The 23,901-nt window shown below is 46.6% G+C and overlaps 1 protein-coding gene across 1 annotated transcript in view; it reads left to right on the plus strand.

The window, feature by feature from the left end:
* Positions 1-23,901, plus strand: part of LOC146832993 (coiled-coil domain-containing protein 159-like) — a 704,530-nt gene that overhangs the window by 338,383 nt on the left and 342,246 nt on the right. The gene's annotated exons all lie outside the window — the stretch shown is intronic.

Consider the following 23,901-nt stretch of genomic DNA (forward strand, 5'->3'; position numbering starts at 1 on the left):
GGAAGGAGGGGAGTAGGCATGTGAATAGAAAAGATAACAAGAAAGTAAGTTGCAGGGAAACGGAGCCTGAGGAGAAGCACGACAAAGCAGGTCAGGAGAGAGAGAGAGAGGGAATCTCATGTGAAAATGACAAAAGAGAAAGGTTGGGACCGAGATTGCACAGATTCAGATGGGGACCGGGAAGAGGAGGAGTTGTTTTTTTTTTTTATAAACTTTATTTATGGTGTTTTAGGTAAACATGTTATAACATGGCAATGGTAATTCAGTCAGTGCAAGTTGTACTATACATATATAATCCACCTCTGCGTCTGTATACAATATCAGTGTACATATCCAGACAAACCAAGAATCATAGGTGAAGGGATCACAGTAGTAGCATCATGCAAAATCCAGATCTTACATATTCGGCAGTCCATAATATCACATAGTAAGAGAGGGTTGTCCATCACATTCGAGTACAGTGCTATTCATGGGTAGATGAGTCCGTAGCATTCTGGGCTAGAAGATAGTCCTGTAATGGCCCCCAGATATCTTTGGGCTTAGAGGCAGGAGGTAAAAGTTCAGCATACGTGGTGCTTTGCTCCTGACAGTACACCAGATCTGCGAGCCAATCCTTGAACTTCGGTGCTCGAACCCTTCCCCACCTACATGCCACCCTTCGTTTAGCCAACAAGAGGGACAGCGCTATGAATTTCCTACATTTGGCAGGCAGCTGTTGTGTATATCCTAATAATGCAATGAGCGGATCTCTACCCACACTGATGTCAACCATCTTCTCTAGGGCTGTGAACACCTGCTTCCAATATTCCTGTATCTTCTCACACTCCCAGGCCAGGTGTATAAATCCCGCCCCCGGCTGCTGGCATCTTTCACATCGGTCATTATCTGCTAGCCGAAACCTGAGCTTTTTCGCTGGTGTATAGTACAGTCTATGTAGATATTTATAATGTAATACACGTAGCCGACAGCTGGCCGAGATCTGCGCTGTTTGTAGACAGCAGTAGCGCCATTGTTCATCCGTAATGTTCTGCCCTATGTCCTCCCCCCAATGCTGCCGAGCCAGCAGTTCGTCCTTCGTGTTCATGTATCGCATGGTATAGGTTAGATACCAAATGCTTCCCATCTTTGGACCCCAACATCTGATGCAGAGGACCCAAACATTCTTGTTCCCGTGGAAAATCAGGGAGGAGCGACCTCATTCCTTGTCGTAGATGCACGTATAGAAACACATCTAGTGGTGTGTAATGCATTCCCTGCATGAAGTGGTCTAGCGTGCGCAATTGCCCCGCGTGAAAGAGATCTCTCCACGTGCTAACCCGTGCCCTTATACAGAGATCGCGGAACCCCTTTTCCTGCATAAAGAGAGAGTGGGGTGATAAGTTAGGGATAGCCTAGAGGAATATAGAAAGGGGATATTCAGATGCTTTGTTATATGGCACCACGCGTCTACCGTGCTAGTTATTGTGGTAGCCCGCTCCGTCCGGGCGCGTGACGAGCAATGTATTAGCCCGTTGAGCGGTATCGGTTCTGCGAGCCAATCCTCCACAGCCACCTGTGGCATATACCGGGGGGGGGGGATAGATCCAATAGTATGCATATTGCGCCTGGGCACTCCAAAAATACACCTCAAAGTCAGGTATGTCAAGCCCTCCTTGGTCATATGGCCTAGTCAGTATTGCCCAGCGCAATTGCGGTTGCCTACCACCCCAAAGTAGCCTAGTAAGTTCAGAGCTTAATTGATGAAAGAAATGTTTCCCAGGGTAGTAGGGTATATTGAGAAATAGATAAAGAAATTGTGGTAGCACTATCATTTTAATGATAGATGCCCGTCCCACCATCGAAAGGGGCAGGCAAATCCAACGCGTCACATTTATACTTAAGCGCTCCATGGCTGTGCCATAATTCGCCCGTATAGTCTCCTCCCTGTCCCGAGTTACCTGCACCCCCAAGTACCTTAGCTCGCCACTGCACCACTCCAGCGGAAAATCAAGCGTGAAAGGGGTAACCGAATCCGTAAGTGGAAATACCTGGGATTTTCCCCAATTAATACCTACTCCAGATAACCGACCAAATCGTATGAATTCCCGTAATAATGGATTTATGTTGTCCTGGGGGTCTCTAACATAAAGTGTGATATCATCCGCATACAGTGATATCAATAACTGTCTGAGGCAGCATCTGAATGCCTTATCCCGATGAACTTGGAGCAACCTGGAGGCCAGGGGCTCCACCGCGATGGCAAACAACAGCGGGGACAGCGGGCATCCCTGCCGAGCCCCCCTAGTTATCAAGAGCTGCTGAGAGACATACCCATTAATCAAGATCTTAGCCGAAGGTCGGTAATACAATAACTGTATCCACGATAAATATAAACGTGGGAAACCCATCCTCCGCAGTACCTCAATTAAATAGTCCCATTCCACCGAGTCGAATGCCTTGGTGGCATCCAGAAACACCGCGGCCAATGGAAACTCCGGCGACACCGTCTGTATCAGTGAGAACAGAGTACGTAGATTATGAGATGTCGCTCTGCAGACACAAACCCGGACTGATCCGGGAGTATCAATTTATCCATAAGGAGGGACAGTCGATTTGCCAGCACCTTAGCCAATATCTTAGTGTCACAATTCATCAGTGACAACGGCCTATACGAGTCACATGACTCCGGGGGTTTCCCCGGTTTCAACAGAGAGGTGACCATAGCCTCCCTCATTGAAGGAGGCAACACCCCCACCTCCAGTGACTCTTTGTATACCTCCTTGAGCACTGGTGCCATGATATCTATGTAACTTTTGTAGAATTCCGCGGGGAGTCCATCCGATCCCGGCGCTTTACCATTTTTTAACTGCATTATTGCTTCCCTTATTTCATCCAATTCGAACGGAAGACATAGAAACTCCAGTTATTTATCACTAAGCCGCCCTAGTGCTACGTCCCCCAGAAAGTCATCAAGCTCAAGTGGCCCCTGTCTCTGCGAAGTGTATAGCGTCGTATAATGATTACAAAATGTGTCTAAGATATCCATTGAGTCACGTGTTGGCGGCTCCCCTGGTACCTGTATTTCCAAGATATGTGAGGCAAAGCGGGTGCGACGAGTCAGCTCCGCCAATGCCTTCCCTGGTCTTTCCCCTTCCCCATATCTATGAGCTACCCAGTGGCGCCCTCTGTGTTTCACTTCTCGCTGCGCCGTTTCCTCATATTCCGTTAGCATCTCGCGAAAAACTGTGTGTATTTGTCCAGTCTCCCCGCCCTCCATTTGTCGTTCTAGCCCCTTCAGTTCCTGCTCCAGCTTTTGTAGCGTTCTCTGCAAATCCCTTCATACACCAAAGCTTTTAGAAATACATATACCCCGTACGGTCACTTTGAACGCTTCCCATATTACTTCTACACTATCGACCGATCCTTTGTTTCTCCTGAAGAAGTCATGTATCTCCTCCCCTAATTCGGCCTGAAATACCGCGTCCAATAATACCGTGGGCTGCAGCCTCCAACCCGGCCTAGGAGTGTCATATCCCGGTAAAGAGAGCACCACCTCCACCGGACAATGATCAGAAAGGGTTCTAGCTAAATGCACCACGCTACGTATGCTCGATCCTAGCCCTCTCGACTGTAAACAGTAATCAATCCTTGCCCAGGTCCCCCTGTACGAGGTGAAATGGGTACCTTCCCTCCCCTGTGGGTGCAGGTGTCGCCAGCTGTCAATTAGTCCGCCTTCCTCTAGGATGCCCTGCAGCGCTTCCTGCGCCCTATTGTAGTGGTGTGGCGCCGCTTGCGATCTATCCAAAGGGGAATGAATCACAGCATTAAAGTCCCCTCCCCATATTATGTGTGTGGATTCAATGGTCAACATCTTGCCCCACATTCTAGTAAAGAACAATGTGCTATCTGTGTTGGGGCTATAGCAGTTAACGAATGTGATAGAATCTTTTCCCAGCCTCCCCCACGCAATAATATAGCGACCCTGCGGGTCTTCTTCCACTCCCATCTGTTCAAAGCGAACCTGTTTCTTGAAGAGGATAGCTACTCCCTGAGCATAGGACGAGTAGGACGAGAATAAACGATGTCCTGCCCATTTGCTCGCAAATCGGCTACCAACCCGTGGATCTATGTGAGTTTCCTGTAGCATTGCCACATTAATTTTTTGCCTATCTAGATATGCCAGTACCTGCCTCTGTTTCCGTGCATCCCCTAGTCCTCTAATATTCCATGTCAGCACTCTCAATGTGTCATTATCCCCCTGCTTCCCTACCATCTATCAATTGGAGCCAGATCATGATGTATAATAAAGTTGCTTCAGAACATTGGTGACTTTGGTAATCTCTTTGATGCACATGACTGCCCACTGCCATTTCACAAACCCAACTTGAAACATCCTCCCCGTCCCCTCCCCCTCCCACTGAAGCATCCCAAACATGCCAGATGTATACATTCCCTCCCCCCTCCCAACGCCTATAGGCCCTCCCGCAGCAACCAAGGTCCAGACCCCTCTGAACATACGTTGCGAGGGACAATAACGGGAAGGACCTAAAGGTGATAACCAGCATTTAACAAAAGTGGGTAGTCCCCGATGGGGTGCTGTCTCTAGGTAGCCCACGAGTTCCCCAATACCATCCAGCTACGCCCTCCGATCTCTCCAGTTCCTGGACAGTATTTAAGGGGGCTGCCTGTGTCCATGTCCCATTAACATCACTTGACAGTTTACCTTTCGCTGTTATTTCTTACCACCTTGTGGTAAATATTTTGTTACCGGTACTATTTTTTATGCGGTAAAATCTATCGAGAATAACTCAGTAAAATGAGAGGCAGAATCCGTGGTATTAGAGGGTTTAAAAAGGCTTTATTCCTATACAAAGGAACACAATTCGAATTATGGGCCTTCTATTCCATCACCACGAAAGTTCAGGAAGGAAGGAACATATATTATTTACAGATAGGCAGTTTTATAGAAAATACATTACAGTGGAACAGATGCAAGAGGCGTAACAGCTGATAAAGGGTGCATACGTAGCTAATAGAGGGCGTAATTTAATAAACGTCATCATACATGATGTAATATGTGGGTGGATCCATAAGAGAATCCTGCAATGTCAGCAGAAATAGTTGGCAGAGATGCGCGCGCAGCCGCATGACGTGTGATTGACGTGCAACTAGAGGGTGAAAGGGACTTGACATTTAGCTCTACATGTGGAGACAGAAGTCTGGGGTTATGTCAACCTAATCCCAAATCATATCTAATATCCTATGTTTAAAGAACAGTGTTATCCAAAAAGAGAGGTCTCTTAGGATAGAATCTTATTCTATACTGACTATACTGACTGTTAGTGCGTGTACAAGCGTCTAAGTGTCTACACTAGATGCGAGGGGGTGGAAATATTCCATGGTAACGGGGCTATGAATTACTTGCATGAGGGCAGCGAGGCCTGGCCCTTTGCACGGTAGCTGGAGGAATGTTTACCTAAACTACTAGACAGGAATGCATCGGATGAGGAGCGAAGGAGATAATCTCGAAGGTGAAATACAGTTTTTGGCAGGCGACGGGCTGGATCAGGCACCGTTAGCCGCGCAGGGAGTAAGACAAAGTTCATGGTCACAGATGCAGGCTCGGACTGGAGCTTTCAGAGGCAGAAGGCAGAAAAGGCTTGAAGACAGAATTCGGGCCTACTCGCCTGAATCTGTAAAATGTGGAAAGTGAACCATATAAAGTCGGTGGCCTTTCATACTTAGGAATGGAATATCTGACCCATTCATGGCGGATCTGAAAGAGGACATGTTGACGGTGGACGCACATATATTTGCGTCTTCAGAACTGGAGCAGGAGGGAACATACATGTACTTATAGCATGTACATGGAGCCGTTGGGGTCTACGATAGGGGACATAACTGATCACAAAATTCATATTTCCTCATTCCCTCCTTGTTCCCTTCGGACCCTTAGGAGATATCGATCTTCATCAATCCATCGATCTGTTCATATAGCATCATTTGTTCTTCTTTCTTCTTCCGGGATCTCGAACGAAAACTTGGATGTGGGATACACGAGGTGGCACACAGACCACAAATCGCTGGCCCACATTGTAGACATAAGCAGCAACTGAATAGTATGAGAAAGCCAATACCTAGGAAGGAGAGGATTCTCCATCCCCAGGCTGACAACACGCCCCAGAACCAACCGGACCAAGTCCAGGTGCCTGGACTCTGGTGTATCTGGCTTACAATCTTATGAAGGCGGGTTATGGCTTTATATACTGACGGTGAATTTTCTGGTATGAAAATGCAACAACTTGATCCGATGACCCTACAAGCTCCGCCCCTATCGGCCAGGATGACGTCAAGGACAAGACGATTTTGAAGCACAACAATCCGCATAGCAGACTGCTCTTCTGTTAAATTGCCTAAGGCGGAAATAGTTTCGTTCACTACTGCTTCGAGGGTTCTGGTTAATCTACGTATCAGCTTACTATTAGTGACTGTACCTATATAGGGAAAGAAACCTTTATTGAAATCTGTGTATTTTTCCCATGCCGTTTCAGTGTAATCGACAATTGGGAGATCTCTCTGCTGTCTATTGTGTACTAAATGGGTATTTCTATGATAATCAGGAGGGGCTAGGAAAACAGGTGGCAGAAGGAATGCTATGTAACAGGTACCATCCCAATCTAAAGGTAGGCGTATATATGCGGTCTGGCCACATATAAAGTAGGAATGACGAGAAGCTCTAAATGTAGACTTGCCTTGATCACTGAATTTTATTACAGTGGTGCATTTACTATGGCCCATGTGTATGGAGCCATTCTTTCTTATGCATAGTTCCCCTTTTACTGGGAATACGGACATGGCGGGCAAGATTGGTGTAGCTTCAGATTCAACGTTCAGGATCATGAGGTTAAGTGTAAAATTACCTAATCCATATACTTCATTTTCTAGATCAGTTCCTGTTCTTTTGGGAAGTCCCTCCTTGTTAGGGTAGCAGACTTTAAGCAAAACTAAGTTCAGGTTTCCCCATACCCAGTTGTCTTGATAAACTGCGGAATTTGAATCTAGGGAATTAATCAAACTAAACCATGCTCCACAGGAGCCATTGTGTGTGAACGGATAGGGAAAGAGGGGCAAAACTCCCTTATAGTTCTGATAGGGAGGGAGTCGGCCACATATCCAACAATTTGTGGCATTGCTGGTTTGATGGGAATGATGTAGCATACTAATGAAAGTGTTATTGCGCAGCGCAAATCTATAAGACAATTCATGTGGAGGTAATTCACTAAAAGAATGTTCTGCAGTTATATTATAAGCATGCTTAGAAATAGGGTAATACATGTGCAATAGGATGCTGACAATGATGATCAAAAGACTTAGAAAAAACAAAATTAATAATGTTACTGTACAATGACTACGAAATGATTTACAATACGCCTGCTTCTTGAGCAGCATTTGATTATTTCTTTCTCTATTCCGGTCCAGAGGATACATGTCAGAGACAAATTCAACCGATTCACCTTGGAGAGGACTTAAACAATCAAATCGTCTGACTTACTTGACCTCAATTTTAATTTATATAGTTCTGAGTTCGATTGCTCAACCAAAGGGAGCTTTGAGTCTGTCTGTGAAGGATTACAGGGTTGAGTCTCTATACTGGGTGGTAGTCCATAAAATTTCTTGATATGACTCGAGTGCAACCATCCTTTTCTTCCTTCGATTTTCACGGCTGTCCTTGTGGTGAGTAAAACTAACTTCGGTGACTTCCACCTAGGATCCAGTTGGGTCTTCCGGTCAAAATTCCTGACCAGCACCAAGCCCCCAGGAACCACGTCATGGGGTTTCACCTCAGTATTGTCGGGAAAAGCTGCAGATACCTGTGAACGACAAGATTGTAGTGCAGACATCAAGGAAGCCAGGTAATCTGTCAGCATATTACAGTCAACATCAGTGATTTTGCGAGGTATAGGCGTCCCCCACATATTTGGTGGTCTACCGAAGATCACCTCATACGGGGATAGCCCTGTTCGAGAATGTGCTACCATTCTCATGTAAAAGAGCGCAACTGGTAAGGCTACTATCCAATCGACTCCTTTCTCTCTACATATTTTGGACAATCTAATTTTCAGAGTTTGATTATGGCGTTCCACGAGACCTGCCGCCTCGGGATGTCGGACACAGTGAAATTTCCATTGGTATCCTAATAGAAGGGAAACGTGTTTCATTAGTTCGGATGAGAACGGCTGGCCGTTATCTGAGTAGACAACACGTGGTAAACCGTACCGTGGGAAGAATTCTCGAACTAACTGTTTGGCAGTAGTCGGGGCAGTGTAATCTGAAACCGGATATGCTTCTGTCCAACGGGAAAGAGCACAGACAACTACGAGAACATATTTGAATCCTCGACATCGTTCCATCTGGATATAATCCATCTGGAGGACTTCAAAAAGGTGATCGGGAGTTTGGAATCCACCCTGTTCTACGGGGATGCTTTTACCTGGATTAAACTGACAACATATCATACAGGTACGAACTTTTTGTTTAGCTGCGGCTCGTAAATGTTTGTTGAACCAAATGTGTTGAATGCTGTCTAGCATAGCTTTTTCTCCTAGGTGCGCTGGACTATGTATAGTGTTAATGATGACTTGGACCATTGAGTCGGGAAGAAACCATATAGATTTTTCCTTCGTCATCCATCCTTGATCTGTTTGGATCCCTCCTAATTCAGTCCATTTCTTTATTTCTTCTGGTGTAGCATGTGTCTGTATGTCAATTACATCAAGGGCGGGATCCTTAACTGTCATGCAATGTGTTGGTGTCAGGACTATTGTCTTTGTCATGTCAGTTGTGTGAGTCTGATTCTGAGCAGTCTGTTTAGCTGTTCTGTCAGCTAGGTCATTACCCTGAGAAATGATATCGGTAACTTTTGTGTGGGCTTTGCATTTCATAATCGATATTGCAGTAGGTAGATGAATCGCGTCTAATAGGGTTTGAATGAGGGGTCCGTGTTGTATGTGGGCACCGTGAGAAGTTAAATAACCTCTCTCTCGCCACAGGACGCCGAAGTCATGGACGACTCCGAATGCATAACGTGAATCTGTGTATATGTTGACCTTTTTATTTATGGCTTGATTACAGGCTTGTGTCAGAGCGATGAGCTCTGCTGCTTGAGCTGACAAAGTGTTAATACAATTTGTTTCAATGACTTCAGTGTCTGTTGTGACTGCGTAGGCGGCCACTAACTCTCCTGTACTTGTTCTCATACATGACCCATCTACATATAATGTCAAGTCTGGATCTGTCAAAGGGATGTCTGTCAAGTCTTGTCTGGGTTTCGTCGTGATAGTAATGACTTCGACACAATCATGTGCCAATGGATCTGTTCCGCCTACTGGTAACAGTGTGGCAGGATATAACGTATTACAACGTCTTATTTCTATGTGTGGCTGAAACAATGTTAATTCATAACCGGTGAGTCTTGCTATAGTCAAGTGTTGTGTTTGTGTGCGGTTCAAGAGAACCTCTACTGCGTGTGGTACTTGTACTGTCAGTTGGTGTCCTAACACTATGGCATCGCTTTGTCGGATTGCTAAAGCTGTTGCTGCCACTGATTTCAGGCACGCTGGAAGTGCCTGAGCTACTGGATCTAATGTACTAGAGAAATAAGCACACGGTTTGTGTGATCCTGCTTGTTCCTGAGTGAGTACTGACAAAGCAGTACCTTCGCGTTCTGTAACAAAGAGTGTAAACTGTTTACTGTAACATGGTGTTGCTAGGACAGGTGCTTGACATAAAGCTTTCTTTAAGCTTTCAAAGGCATGTGTATGTTCTGGAGTCCAAGGGAGGACAGTCGATGTGGCTGCCTCCTGTGTTGTCAACTGGATGAGTGGTTTTGCTAGAAATGCATATTGAGGGATCCACTGCCTACAGTATGAAGTGAGGCCTATAAAAGCCCGCACCTCCTTTTGTGTCTTGGGTGGTGGCATGTTAGCAATTAACTGTATGCGGTCGGGTGTAAGCTGCCTTCCCTCCTTGGACAGCGAGTGCCCAAGGTAAACAACTCGCTGGACACAGAATTGCAGCTTAGAAGGGGACACCTTGTGCCCTTTGTCAGCCAGAAATTTCAAAACCGTCAGTGACGCTTTTTCACATTCCTGTTCGCTTCGGGCGGTGATCAGCAGATCATCGACATATTGAAGCAAGGCAGTGTTAACTGGCATGTGGATACTGTCAAGTTCTCGTTTCAGTGCTTGGCTATAGATGCTGGGGCTTTCTGTAAATCCTTGAGGTGCGCGTGTGAATTTAAAACTTCGTCCATTTAAACTAAAACCGAATAAGTATTGACTTTCTGGATCTATTGGGACACTAAAGAAAGCATTCTTGAGATCAATTACAGTGAAAAACGTTGCTTCTGAGTCAATAGCTGTGAGTAATGAAGAGATATCTGGGACCACAGGGTATTGTGGTACAATACATTTATTTAATTCGCGCAGATCAATAACCAATCGATATACTGGTGATGCTTTTGGATCCGTTCTTTTAAGAATCGGAATTATCGGGGAATTACATACATTGGAGTCTGTTTCGACAACCACTCCTTGTGCAATGAGCTCGTCAATGATTTGCAGTAAAGCCACTACAGCATCTGGTGGTAACTTGTATTGTCGCATTCGTGGTAGTACTATTCCTGATTTCAGTGTAACTCGATATGGTGTAATGTTCATGCAACCAACATCAGTGGGGCCTTGTGCCCATAAATGTGTAGGTAAATTCTGCAGTCGGTGATCCATGTCTCTGGATACGTAGTGACCTTTAAAGTCACGTAAAAATAGTCGTACTCCTTCCGGAGAACAACATATTATGGCTCCTAGAGCTTTCAATGTTTTTATACCTAACAAGTTTTCTGGACATGATTTAGTAAGCAATAAATCTGTTGTACGTGTCAATGGACAAACTGTGAGTGCAAGAGGTTGTGTTACGTCATTAATTATAGGTTTTCCTGAGAATCCAAGGGAAATATTCTGTGAGCCTGAGAGGGGTGCCCCTGGAACTTCACTACTTCTTATAGTTGTTCTGCTTGCCCCTGTATCAAGTAAAAACTTTCTGTCTTCCCCTAATAGTTCACTATGTACATAAGGTCCCTCTTGGTCTACAGGAACCTCTATAAGGGGTAAGCCAACTTCCCTCTCTAGGCTATCTCATGAGTATCGCTGATAATCGGGATAATCTGTTTGTGCATACTGATACATTTGTTGTGTTGTTGCTTGAGTTGCAGCGACAGGCTGCGCTGGTGGTGGTACTACGATCTGTTGTGGAGCTGCCTGCTGCGGAGCTAATTGTTGCGGAGCTAACCTAGGTTGTGCCTGCTGAGGCAGTTGCTGTTGATTCTGATCCTGTCTAGGTAGACGTGGTCTCTCATGTGTTCTACCGGTGGCAATATTATGTTTCAGGACTGGACAATCGTGTATATAATGACCTGGTTGTTTACAATAGTTGCATGTCCCTTTTGCAGGACCTGCGGAATCACCCTTTTGGTGACTATCAGCTGGAACTGACTGTGCAACAAGCATTTTCATTTTCGTATCTTTCATACGTCTTTGTTCGTGTTCTTGCTCTTCTCTAATTCTATTGTGATGATATTGTAACATCTGTAGCATCTGTGATGGGGTATTACCTTGCCAGGTACTTTCGAATTTCAATACTCTATTCTTGACTTGTAGCAGAGAATTTTCAACTAATTTTGTCACAAACAGATGTGGATATGACTCACTACTGGCTTTTATGCCACTATTTATACTAAAACATTTTTCAAATCGGGAATAGAAATCACTAGTGTCTTCATCTGGTTTTTGTTTACAGGCTGAGATTGCACCCCAGTCTTCCTTTTTCGTAGTTAATAAACGTGGCAGTACCTGTATTAGTAATCCTGCTAATGCTGTAGTCTTATCCCCAAGCCCTGCTCCTGCAGCTCGGGCCTTTTCTTCGTTTTCTAATGCTGTCCAATCTATCTTTTGGTCTCCCACCTCCCATTCCTTTTCTTTGAGTTTCTCATAAACACCGGCAGGTAATAGTACTTTCAATATTTTCATAATGTCGGGGTAGGTATACTCTCCCATGAGTAACATGTCCTTTATCTCACGGTGGAAACCTGCTGGGTCCTTGTCATGACTGGGTACTACTTTCTTCATTTCTAATAATTCCAGTTTAGTTATAGGCGTGTATACAAACACGCGTGTAAAATTATCATCGGCACCTCTAATTGGATGTACTTCGCGTAACGGATTCTGTCTATCTATGTGATACATTTTTCTCCCCATGATGGGAACTGGAACGTGTTCTGGGCATACGAAATTTAAATATTGATTTCGAGATTCTAGAATTTCCTTAATCAAATCAGTACCTGACCCTCTCCATATATTCGTGAGCAGTTCTGTCAATATGTCAGGTAAGGGTCCTGGATCGGAGTGTTGGTTTTTATATAATATAAGGAGGTGTTGAATCATGTATATACTAGCTAAACGTTGTTCATAGGGGTCTAGATTCAGAAACGTGTGTGCAAGTACATCGTCATTGTATTCGCCGGGACTGTCTGCCCATTGCACTGCTGACCTGGCTAATTCTTGTTCGTCCATGGAATCGAGCACGTGGTACCCCCTTCGATCTCGGAGTAATTTATCAGCGGCTTGGAATAAGTGTTCAGGGGATTTTGCATTTAGCATAGGGTTTGGAAGATGTCTATTACATTCTGGACGTATTGGACGTATTGGGTTGTTAAAACCTCTGGTATTATTATGGGATCTTCCTCTACCTACATAAGCTATTGTATCTACTTGGTCTGATTCTTGCTCCTCCTCCCCTCTGTTTAGGTCAGCGGTGTCTACCTCTAATCTTTCTTCGTGTATTCGTTCTACTTCTTTGCGGATTTTTCGGTACATAGCTACTATACATAACAGTCTATCATGTCTCCCTTCTGATATATTCTTACCCCAAGTGACAAGGTTTTGCATTTCTTCCGGATTTACCCCAGGCCGGTCTTGATTTCTGATTACACAGTTTATGAGGAAACGTAACAGTTGTCCCTGTACCTCCACTTTCTGGTACTCCATGGCTCTGCTAATACTTTCAGGACCTCGTCCTGACTGGACAAAGTGATATATATTTTCTAAATGTGTAGCCATTCCTGGTAGCTTCGTTAAATATATTGCAGCTCGTCTGATACGTAATGACGACAGCAGCATTTCGTCCCGTTTACCGGGTACAGTATCATATCTACAATCTACTAGAAGTTCCTTGAGCATGTCGGGGGTTGCTAGTTTGGGCGTACGTTGGTGTGCTAATTCTCTAAGGGAAAATTTATCTCCTCTGGGTGGCGTAGAGAAAATGTCTGTCGTACCTCCTGTAGCACCGTCTGGGGTGCTGGACGTGAAAGGATTTGTTGAGGGTGAGACAGCAACCGTCGTTGCTGGAAAAGCTGTAGAAACAGATGTGTTTGTCGGAATGTGTGTCGAAGCGGGTTGTTGTGGAGGTACAGACGAATGTTCTTGGCGATGAGCATCATCGGCAAGCGGTCTATGTGGTGCGGTATTAGCATACTCGGGAGCTGCGTCATCTAAATAGCGGGAAAGGAAAACATCTTCTGCGGTTCTGGGATGTCTCTTGGGATGTGCTTTTATCGGAAACAATGGAGGTGGCAAGTCTTTTGGTATTTCCGGAGTAGCCTTAGGTAACCCTTCGGCCAAAAGTGGATACATACCATTCATAAGAGCATTTCTTTGTCTATCTATTTGTTCTGATTTTACTCGGGTACCTTCCTCAAGTAATAGATTTTCTCGGACTTTATTTGAATTCTCCTTACTCTTATCTTCCTGTCTAAGTGCTTTTTCTGTACGTCTATATGATTCTTTACGCCATAATTCAATGGCATATTTCTGTGACTGTCTGGCTTTCTTTTTCCATAATTCTTCTTCTACTCTCATGATGCAATCTGCATCCCAGGTCCCCGCTGCGGGCCATCTCTGACTCTCTGGTAATTCTTTGGTGTAGTCCACCCATAAATCAAGAAATAATACGGCATCTAGGCCATGCTTATGATACATAAAGTACCCTGGAGTGTCCCTCGGTGGGATGGGAACGGCTTCTTCGAGTACCCCTTTTCTAGTTTTGATCCGTCTTAGTTTCGAAAAGAGCGGCATTTTTAGACCTTATTACTAGAACACACTTTATACAAAAAAACACAATAATGAACAGTCATTCACACCACAGTATATAGAACGTATTTAAAACATTTAACACTTAATAGTTTTACGGACAATGATAACTAATAGAAAACTAGTTACTGACATAATACTGACACTAGATAATACTTATTTATATGCAAGACATACTATATATACTGCTAAACAGTACAGATACACTGCTAAAACAGTGCAGACCGGATTTGTGTACCCAAACCCGTCTTGACCGGCACAGACTATGTGCACGTAAAATGCCTCCCCGGTAATGGTACTCACCGGGTAGCTCGGAACGGAAGGCCTCGGAACGGAACTTGAAACTGGACGGGACTGGACTCGTCTCGGCGAACTCGGAACTTCGGAACCTGGCGGGTCTCTGTATACCTCGGATCTTGCTCTCTCAGCTAGGCTCTGGTCGGGATACTTCGCACCTCTCACCGCCTCGTCTGGGTGTTGATCGCAGCCTCAGTCGTCCCCGCTTGGCCGGAAGGAGACACAGGAAATCCTGCAGATACGCGTTTTTGTTGTCCGTTCAGCTGTGGCAGGAGACCGGGCCTGCAACGCACCGCCGGCGCGTGAGATGAGAAAGTGTCCCTGTTCGGGCGCCAATTTATGTGGTAAATATTTCGTTACCGGTACTATTTTTTATGCGGTAAAATCTATCGAGAATAACTCAGTAAAATGAGAGGCAGAATCCGTGGTATTAGAGGGTTTAAAAAGGCTTTATTCCTATACAAAGGAACACAATTCGAATTATGGGCCTTCTATTCCATCACCACGAAAGTTCAGGAAGGAAGGAACATATATTATTTACAGATAGGCAGTTTTATAGAAAATACATTACAGTGGAACAGATGCAAGAGGCGTAACAGCTGATAAAGGGTGCATACGTAGCTAATAGAGGGCGTAATTTAATAAACGTCATCATACATGATGTAATATGTGGGTGGATCCATAAGAGAATCCTGCAATGTCAGCAGAAATAGTTGGCAGAGATGCGCGCGCAGCCGCATGACGTGTGATTGACGTGCAACTAGAGGGTGAAAGGGACTTGACATTTAGCTCTACATGTGGAGACAGAAGTCTGGGGTTATGTCAACCTAATCCCAAATCATATCTAATATCCTATGTTTAAAGAACAGTGTTATCCAAAAAGAGAGGTCTCTTAGGATAGAATCTTATTCTATACTGACTATACTGACTGTTAGTGCGTGTACAAGCGTCTAAGTGTCTACACTAGATGCGAGGGGGTGGAAATATTCCATGGTAACGGGGCTATGAATTACTTGCATGAGGGCAGCGAGGCCTGGCCCTTTGCACGGTAGCTGGAGGAATGTTTACCTAAACTACTAGACAGGAATGCATCGGATGAGGAGCGAAGGAGATAATCTCGAAGGTGAAATACAGTTTTTGGCAGGCGACGGGCTGGATCAGGCACCGTTAGCCGCGCAGGGAGTAAGACAAAGTTCATGGTCACAGATGCAGGCTCGGACTGGAGCTTTCAGAGGCAGAAGGCAGAAAAGGCTTGAAGACAGAATTCGGGCCTACTCGCCTGAATCTGTAAAATGTGGAAAGTGAACCATATAAAGTCGGTGGCCTTTCATACTTAGGAATGGAATATCTGACCCATTCATGGCGGATCTGAAAGAGGACATGTTGACGGTGGACGCACATATATTTGCGTCTTCAGAACTGGAGCAGGAGGGAACATACATGTACTTATAGCATGTACATGGAGCCGTTGGGGTCTACGATAGGGGACATAACTGATCACAAAATTCATATTTCCTCAACCTGCGTGAGTGTCGTGGATCCCGTAGCTTGGTCTCGTGAGGGGCCCAAGTAAGGGGCCATAGTCCCTCACAGGATCATTGTCCCGTCATTCTCCGGGCTCCGCTGCCATTAGTTCTCATTTGGGGAAGGGGACCATCCCGACTCCTCCCGCTGTGCCACCGGTTTCAGCTGTCTTCGCAGTTTCTTCAGGAATTCTTCCACCTGTTGCGGCCTGGTGTAGAGAGTCTGCTTTCCCTGGTGCATTACGCGGAGAGGGGCCGGGTACAGGAGGGCATAGTCAATCCCCGCCTGCCTCGGTTTTTGTTTCACTGCTTAGAATTTACGTCGCTCTTCCTGTACATGGAGTGTGAAGTCTGGGAACATCGTGAAAGGCACTCCCTCGTACGTCAAGTTATTTTGTTCTCTGGCAACTCGCAACGCAACATCCCTATCTCTGTAGTTCAATAGGCGTGCGATGATGGGTCTAGGCGTGCTCCCCGGAGGAGGTCTCGGCCCCAGAGAGCGATGCGCATGCTCCACTATAAATTGAGGAGAGAGTGCTTCTGCGCCCACCACCGTTCTCAGCAATTTTTCGATGTACACCTCCATTCGCCCCGTGTTGGTGCTCTCCGGAATGCCTAAAACGCGTATATTATTTCTGCGACTGCGCGCTTCTATGTCCTCATTTTTGCCAGTTATGATTTTGAGGAGCTTGTCCAGCTGCGCCGTTGTCGTCTTTACTTGCTCCGCAGTGTCTTCTACTGTGGATAGACGTTGCTCAGCCTCAGTCAGCCTTGTCTCATGGCCTTCCAGAGTGCGGGCTATAGTATCCATGCACGCCGCCATTGAATCCATTTTGTCCCCTATATCCGTGAAGCCCCGCCTCATTTCCATCAGGAAGGCATTCATACCGTCACTGGTTCCGGGTTCCAACGTTGTCGGTATAGGAGCCGCTTCCGCCCCTACAACACAGTCTGCGGGAGGCGGTTTCGACGATTTTTTAGTATCAAACGTGAGGCGTGACTGGCGGGCCTCTGCCTTCCCCACTGGACTAGTAACGATGGCTGCCGCGTACGTCCTCCAGGGAAAAGACACCTCCGACGCCTCTGAGATCTCGAAGCTAGATCGCCAGTCCTCTGTTAGCGGGGACAAAAGGCCTCCTCGCTGCAGCACCACAACCGTCTGAGACGTCCTCTTCCAGCCACGGCAGGGGAGGGTCGCCACCCCAGGCTCGCCAAGCAGAACTCTCCTAGTTCGCCTCGTATATGGTCCCTGCGATGTGTGCAGGGGAACGCAATCGTGCGCGATTGTCATGAGCTATCATCAACAGGTCTTCTCGCATGCCAGTCGCCTAGATCTGCCAGCTACCGGGGGGGGGGGGCGGTTCGGAGCAGCCATGCAACACCGGCTCACCCTTCCTGGCACCCTCTCCAGTCCAATGTTCGGCTGCCACGTGGGTGCAGAGAAGTGTGCCCCTCACCACAGTTCAAGGTACCTCTGTACCCGGGAATCACGACATAAAGCCCTACGTCTGCTCGTCTCGGGGCGTTGATGGGCTCTCGCCTACGCACTGTCCCCGCCTCGGGTGGTCCAACAGTAAGGCATCTCAGTAACTTCCAAGCGCCGACGGCGTCACCCCCCGCATCCACGTCCAAGTATATCATGTGGCTGCATATCTCGCTAGGCCATTACTCATGCTCACTGACTCACCGCCGCGGTACTCTGCTTCGAAGGTCTCAGCCTGCTGGGCAGCCGGGGAGCACCCCGCGCCAGCCGCCACTCTGGGCCTCCTCGGGCCGCCCGCACTACTGCGCCGCGCTCTCTCGGCTTCCTCCTCCCACAATTCCAGCCAATCATTCACACTGCCAACCTGCGAGTTGTGCAGTGTGTCCCGCAACCGCCACAGTCTAGAGGCCAGCGCAGGCGTCCCGGTCTCTCCTGGCACAGTGTACGCATCTTCCGGCCTGCATGAGTCGTAGCAGCCCCGCCTCTCTCGTACTTCCTCGCGCCTCCTCTACGTTTCACAGCGCCGAGCCCGTCCTCTCGGTCTCCAGTAATGAGCTTCGATGACATGCGAATCGGGGCTGAATCCAACAGAACTGTACCCCTCCAGCTTCAGTATCTTATCGGGGACAGCTCTCGCAGGTATTTGGGCAATTTAATTCATGTGATGTAGGATAAATACCGGATTAATACGACAGCTTGCGGGAGCCTCACGGAGGTGCGGCCATTACGCTCGTGCGCCACCTAACGCCCCTCAAGAGGAGGAGTTGTTCCCTAAGGATTACCCGACATTGTATGCAGATCTGCGCCGGGACCTGCGCCTGGCATATGCAGAGCTGCGCAGGCGAAAATTAGATTAGGAAATGGGCCAAGCTCCGGTGCAGGGATGGGCTGGCAAAGATAATAGACCGCATGTGAGGGTTGAGATCTATTGGAATAATAGAAACGTTCAGGAGGTGCGGGCTTTAGTAGACACCGGAGCAGAGGCCACGTTGATACATGGCAATCCACGAAAATTTAAAGGACAGTATTTCACTATCACGGGTTTGGGTGGACAGGAAACACCAGCAGTGCAAACGGTAATTCAGATGAAAATAGGCAGACTTCCCAAGAGAGCATACACTGTTTTGATTGTGCCCATTCCCGAGTACATCATTGGTATTGACATTCTGAAAGGTATGACCCTATATTTAGATGACGGATGCTATCAGTTTGGGTCAAAGCAGTACCTCTCGGTGGCTGCTGTGAGGGTGGGGCGCTTGAAGATTCCCCCAGTGAAGGTGCCCCAAGCAACAAAAGTAGTTCACATGAAGCAGTACAGGATCCCAGGGGGACATGATGAGATTACCGCAACCATACGAGACTTGGTGGAGGCGGGGGTGGTGAGACCGGTTACCACGGCGTGGAATAACCCTGTGTGGCCCGTGCGCAAACCAGATGGGAGCGGGCGCATGACTGTGGATTATCGCGAGCTGAATAAGCATACGCCCCCGTTGACAGCCGCGGTCCCCGACACCATCACTTTGATTGACAAAATTCAGAAACACAATGGGACATGGTATGCGGCACTTGATATTGCCAATGCTTTTTTCACGATTCCAATTGCCCCCGAGTCCCAGGAACAATTCTCCTTCTCATGGAACGGTAGGCAGTTCACATTTAGATCTTTACCACAGGGGTATTTACATAGCCCTACGATCTGTCACCGGTTGGTGGCAGAGCATTTGGATGAGGTGTCAGTTATTCCTGGAGTACAACTTTGCCATTACATTGATGATGTGTTGATTCAAGGAGAGACCCAAGAACCGGTGCAGGCTCAACTAGACAGAATTGTAGAGCACTTGCAAAGCAAAGCGTGGGTGATCAACCCAGAGAAAGTGCAGGGACCCTCCCAGAGTGTTAAGTTTTTAGGTATTCAGTGGCATCAGGGGCATAGAGAGGTGCTGCCACAAGTAAGGCAAAAGATCAAAGAGTTTGCAGTGCCACGAAACAGGAAGTAGGCGCAGCGTTTCATTGGATTGTTTGGTTTTTGGAGACAGCACATTCCCCATTTGAGTCAGATCTTGGCCCCTCTGTACAAGGTTACGCGGAAGAAGCATGAGTTTGAGTGGGGGGAGGCCCAGCAACAGGCATTTGAGTCAGCGAAGGAGTCATACAGCGTGCCCTGGATCTATGGCCCATACGAGAGGGAAGCATTGATTTGAATGTAACGGTCCAGGATCAATATGCGATCTGGAGGCTGTGGCAAAAACAGGGGAGACAGAAATTGCCCCTAGGGTTTTGGACAAAGAAATTACCTGATGTTGGAGAGCAATACACTCCTTTCGAAAAGCAGCTGTTGGCATGTTATTGGGCTCTGGTGGATACCGAGCAATTGACCTTGGGACACAATGTGTTTTTGAGACCTGAAATTCCTATCATGCAATGGGTGATGAGCTCACCCAAGACACACAGGATTGGGCATGCACAGGAGGCTAGCGTCATAAAGTGGAAGTGGTACATACAAGACAGAGCACGAGTGGGTCCTAAAGGTACCGCAGTGCTGCATGAGCAAGTGGTGCAGACTCCAGTAGCAGATGCAGAAATGTTGCAAGATGTACCCAAAGTATGAGAGTCCCCAGTGAAATGGGGCGGGCCATTCTCAGAGTTGTCCGCGGAGGACAAAAAGCATGTGTGGTTTACAGATGGCTCAGCAAGAAATGTTGGGACCAAGAGACATTGGAAGGCGGTGTCATACAATCCTGTGACCAAAAAGTTGTTGTCAACTACTGGAGAGGGATGAAGTAGTCAGTTCGCAGAATTGTACGCGGTTTACCAGGCTTTAAAGCAAGAGCTCCCTGGTACATGTCACATTTATACTGATTCGTGGTCTACGGCCAATGGGTTAGCCACTTGGCTTCCCACATGGCATGCTCACAATTGGATGATTCACAATAGGGAGGTTTGGGGAAAGGAGTTGTGGCAGGAGATTTGGGAATTGTTGTCTCAGAGTACAGTCACAGTTTATCATGTTGATGCTCATTGCCCAACTGACTCACTAGAGCCTTGGTGCAATTCCTTTGCAGACCAAGAAGCGAAGATTCGTGAAGCTGAGGTGGCGACGCAGGATTCTGACTTGGTGGGCATGGCTAAATGGGTGCATCAGAAAAGCGGACATTTGGGCGAGCGAGCCACTAGCAGGTGGGCAGAAAGTAGAGGGATGTATTTTCCCCTAGATTTGATTAAAACTGCGAGCATTCACTGTCCCGTTTGTCAACATACCCAACACAGACCGGTTCCACAGGTAGTGAGAGGCCAGCTAGGCAGAGGGAAGTTGCCAGGGCAAATATGGCAAATTGATTTAATCGGGCCAATGCCAATGAGTCGAGGATGTCAGTATGCATGCACGGTAGTGGATACCTATTCTGGCTATCTCATCGCCTTTCCATGCAAGAGAGCAACCCAGTCTAACACTCTGAAAACTTTGAATTTGTCGATTTTGTATTACGGAATTCCTTTTCAGGTCCAAAGTGACAATGGGACACACTTTAAAGGAAAGATGGTGCAAGATTTTTGTGTGCAGCATATCATTGAGTGGATCTATCACATACGCTACTACCCACAGGCAGCGGGTTTGATTGAGAGAATGAATGGTTTGTTGAAAGAGCAGTTGAAAAAGTTGTCTGATGGGTCATTGAAGGGGTGGAGGGATCACTTGTCTGATGCATTGCAAATTTTGAACAACCGACCCCTTGCCAATGCAGAGACTCCTTTGATGCGCATGTTGACCCCAGCTTTGCAGATCAAGCCCCATGTGGCCACAAATACGATTCTGTATTGGGAGACAGCTCCCGGAGCTTTATCTCCATATCGTGCCACACCAGAGGCTGCTGGTCTTGATTTACATGCCCTGAAACTCTATTGATTGCAACCACGAGACATTACCTTGATTGAGACAGGAATTGGAGTTCAAATTCCCCCAGAGCATTTCGGACTGATCGCTCCTCGATCTGGGCTTGCCCTTAAAGGCATCCAGGTTTTGGGAGGGGTGGTCGATGCCGATTACCAGGGGGAGATCAAAGTTATTCTATTGAACAGTGGAGACAATGATCTGATTGTGCAACCCAGTGACCGAGTTGCCCAAATGGTCATCATGCCGGTTTAGGGAGGAAATGTCATGAAGGAGACGGCCCCAGCCCTTTTAACTGTGCGAGGAAAGGGCGGGTTCGGATCCACTGACAAGAACCCAGGGGCGAAGGTGTGGGTAGAGTCCCCAAACAAACCTCCTGAACCTGCAGAATTAATCACTAAAGGAAAAGATAATATCCTTGTCATCATGAGACCCGGACAGGAAAAGTGGGAAAATGTACCTGCTGAAAAATGTTATTTACGAGAGTGATTATACCATTTTGTTTTCTGTTTCTAGATCACAGTATGGCTTGCCGCTGCGATGCTTGCGCTGTGTGGTCTGTGTTTGGGCGTGTCCAGAGGGGTCCGGGAGGGCCAGGGGATGCCGAAGGGGATCAACCGCCCGAGTCGGATGACAGCATTTTTGCAGCAACCGGATAACATCTGGACCTACTTGGCCGGGAATGTGCTGAACACTTCCCACTTCTGTATGAGAAATCTTCAGAGTACAGCTGATATCTTATCCACTTGTCTTGTTGCCGTACCTACCCCTGCACATGTGCTTCTGCACATCTTCAACCAAACTAACTTTGATGGGGTAGTGGAGGAAACTGATGTTCAAACACATCTGAGTCTTTATGAGTACTGTCGTTTTTGCCCGGAGGTTACAGATAACCTCTGGAGGAACATGACAAGTATTGTTACCTACAACATCACTACTGGAGACGTTTGCTATCAACTAATTTGTGGCCCTGCCAAAATTGGCAAGTGTGGCCAATTGAAACTAGAGAAAAGCACACAATTGACCACTGATCAACAAACATTATGTCAGTCACGACATGACAGTTTTTGCAGTAATGTTACCAATTATATGGTCTGTAATCATACAGTATTAACCGCTAGCCATGTTAACCATGTGGAATTATCTAAGGGATGGCTGTTCTCGTGTGGAAATATTTCATACACTTACATACCAGCTAATATAACTGGAGGACCTTGTGCCTTATCACAATTAAGTCTTATACTTTTTCCCATGCATTCTGTCACACATATTCGCTCTTCTAGAGCCGCTGTTTAATTACCTGAGGATTGTGACTCCAATATTGACTTGCTTTCTAGAGCAGAGTATACTAGTTTGGCTATTTCCATTGTAGGAGTGCCAGGACTGTCCGTTTATAATGCAAGAACTATTGCTAAGCTTGCCTGTTTAATTGTGAAGAATCTCAATCATACTTCTGCCGCTTTAGCTGACTTGTTATTAGATGTTCAAGGAACGAGAAAAGCTGTTTTGCAGAATAGGGCAGCTGTGGACTATTTGTTGTTAAAACACAACCATGGTTGCGAGGACTTTGATGGACTCTGTTGTTTCAATTTATCTGATCATTCTACATCTATCCATGCGCATATTAATGCTTTAAGAGATTTAGGGAAAGGGGTTACCCAAAATGTTGATCAAGGATGGTGGGATTGGTTGTTTGGGTGGCTACCTAATTTTGGACAGCTTTGTTATATCATGGGAGTTATTGTAGTGATTATTTGTGTTTCTATCTCATTAAGTTGTTGTATTCAATGTATTCCTAATCTTCTCTCCCTTCTTCGTCCCAGATCCATAGTATTTATGTCAATGGGATATGATGGGTGAATCGAGGGTCAAGGGGTGGAGTGTACTGCATTCGCCATTTTACATGTGCTAAACTGCATATTGACCTCGATTCCATGTGATGCTCTGGTCTTCCATTTTGTTGCATTGCAATTCCATCTTGTACTGCTTTGCCCTGTAGTTACACTTCAGCAGTAACATAAACATGTTTTTCACGTAAACCAGTACAAGCTGGTGCGAGACATATCTCGTGAGGTTATTTTGTACCTTGAGCTTGTTTTTGTGCATTCTATGCTTATCTCTAGGACAGAGGGAGGATGCGCTGTGCAAGGCTCTCCAAGGCCGGAGATAGGGAAAGGAATGTCTTTTGCCTCGGCGCACCCAAGCAGAATCTGGCCAGGTCTGTATGGGTGGATCTGATGCAGAGATGCGGCCAGCACCTATGATGGATAGATGGGCGAGAATGCCTGCTAGAGGGTTCTCGAACGTGTTGATTTAACTATAAAAAGCGGTGTCTGTGGGGTGGAGCTCAGGAACTCAGTCTTGGAGTGGACGCACTCGCAGGACGACTTTGGTGCCCGGAGAGATTACTTCCTGTGCCCCAGTCTCTACAGGGTTCCCGACTTGTTTGAGTCAGTTGAGGTTCTTCCTCGTCAGGTGCTGGTACTCTTTTAGTATGGCTTGTATGAGTCCAATTAGGCAAACCTGCACACT

The sequence above is a fragment of the Triturus cristatus genome, chromosome 4_2 (genome assembly GCF_964204655.1).
Source record: "Triturus cristatus chromosome 4_2, aTriCri1.1, whole genome shotgun sequence".
NCBI classification, from domain to species: domain Eukaryota; kingdom Metazoa; phylum Chordata; class Amphibia; order Caudata; family Salamandridae; genus Triturus; species Triturus cristatus.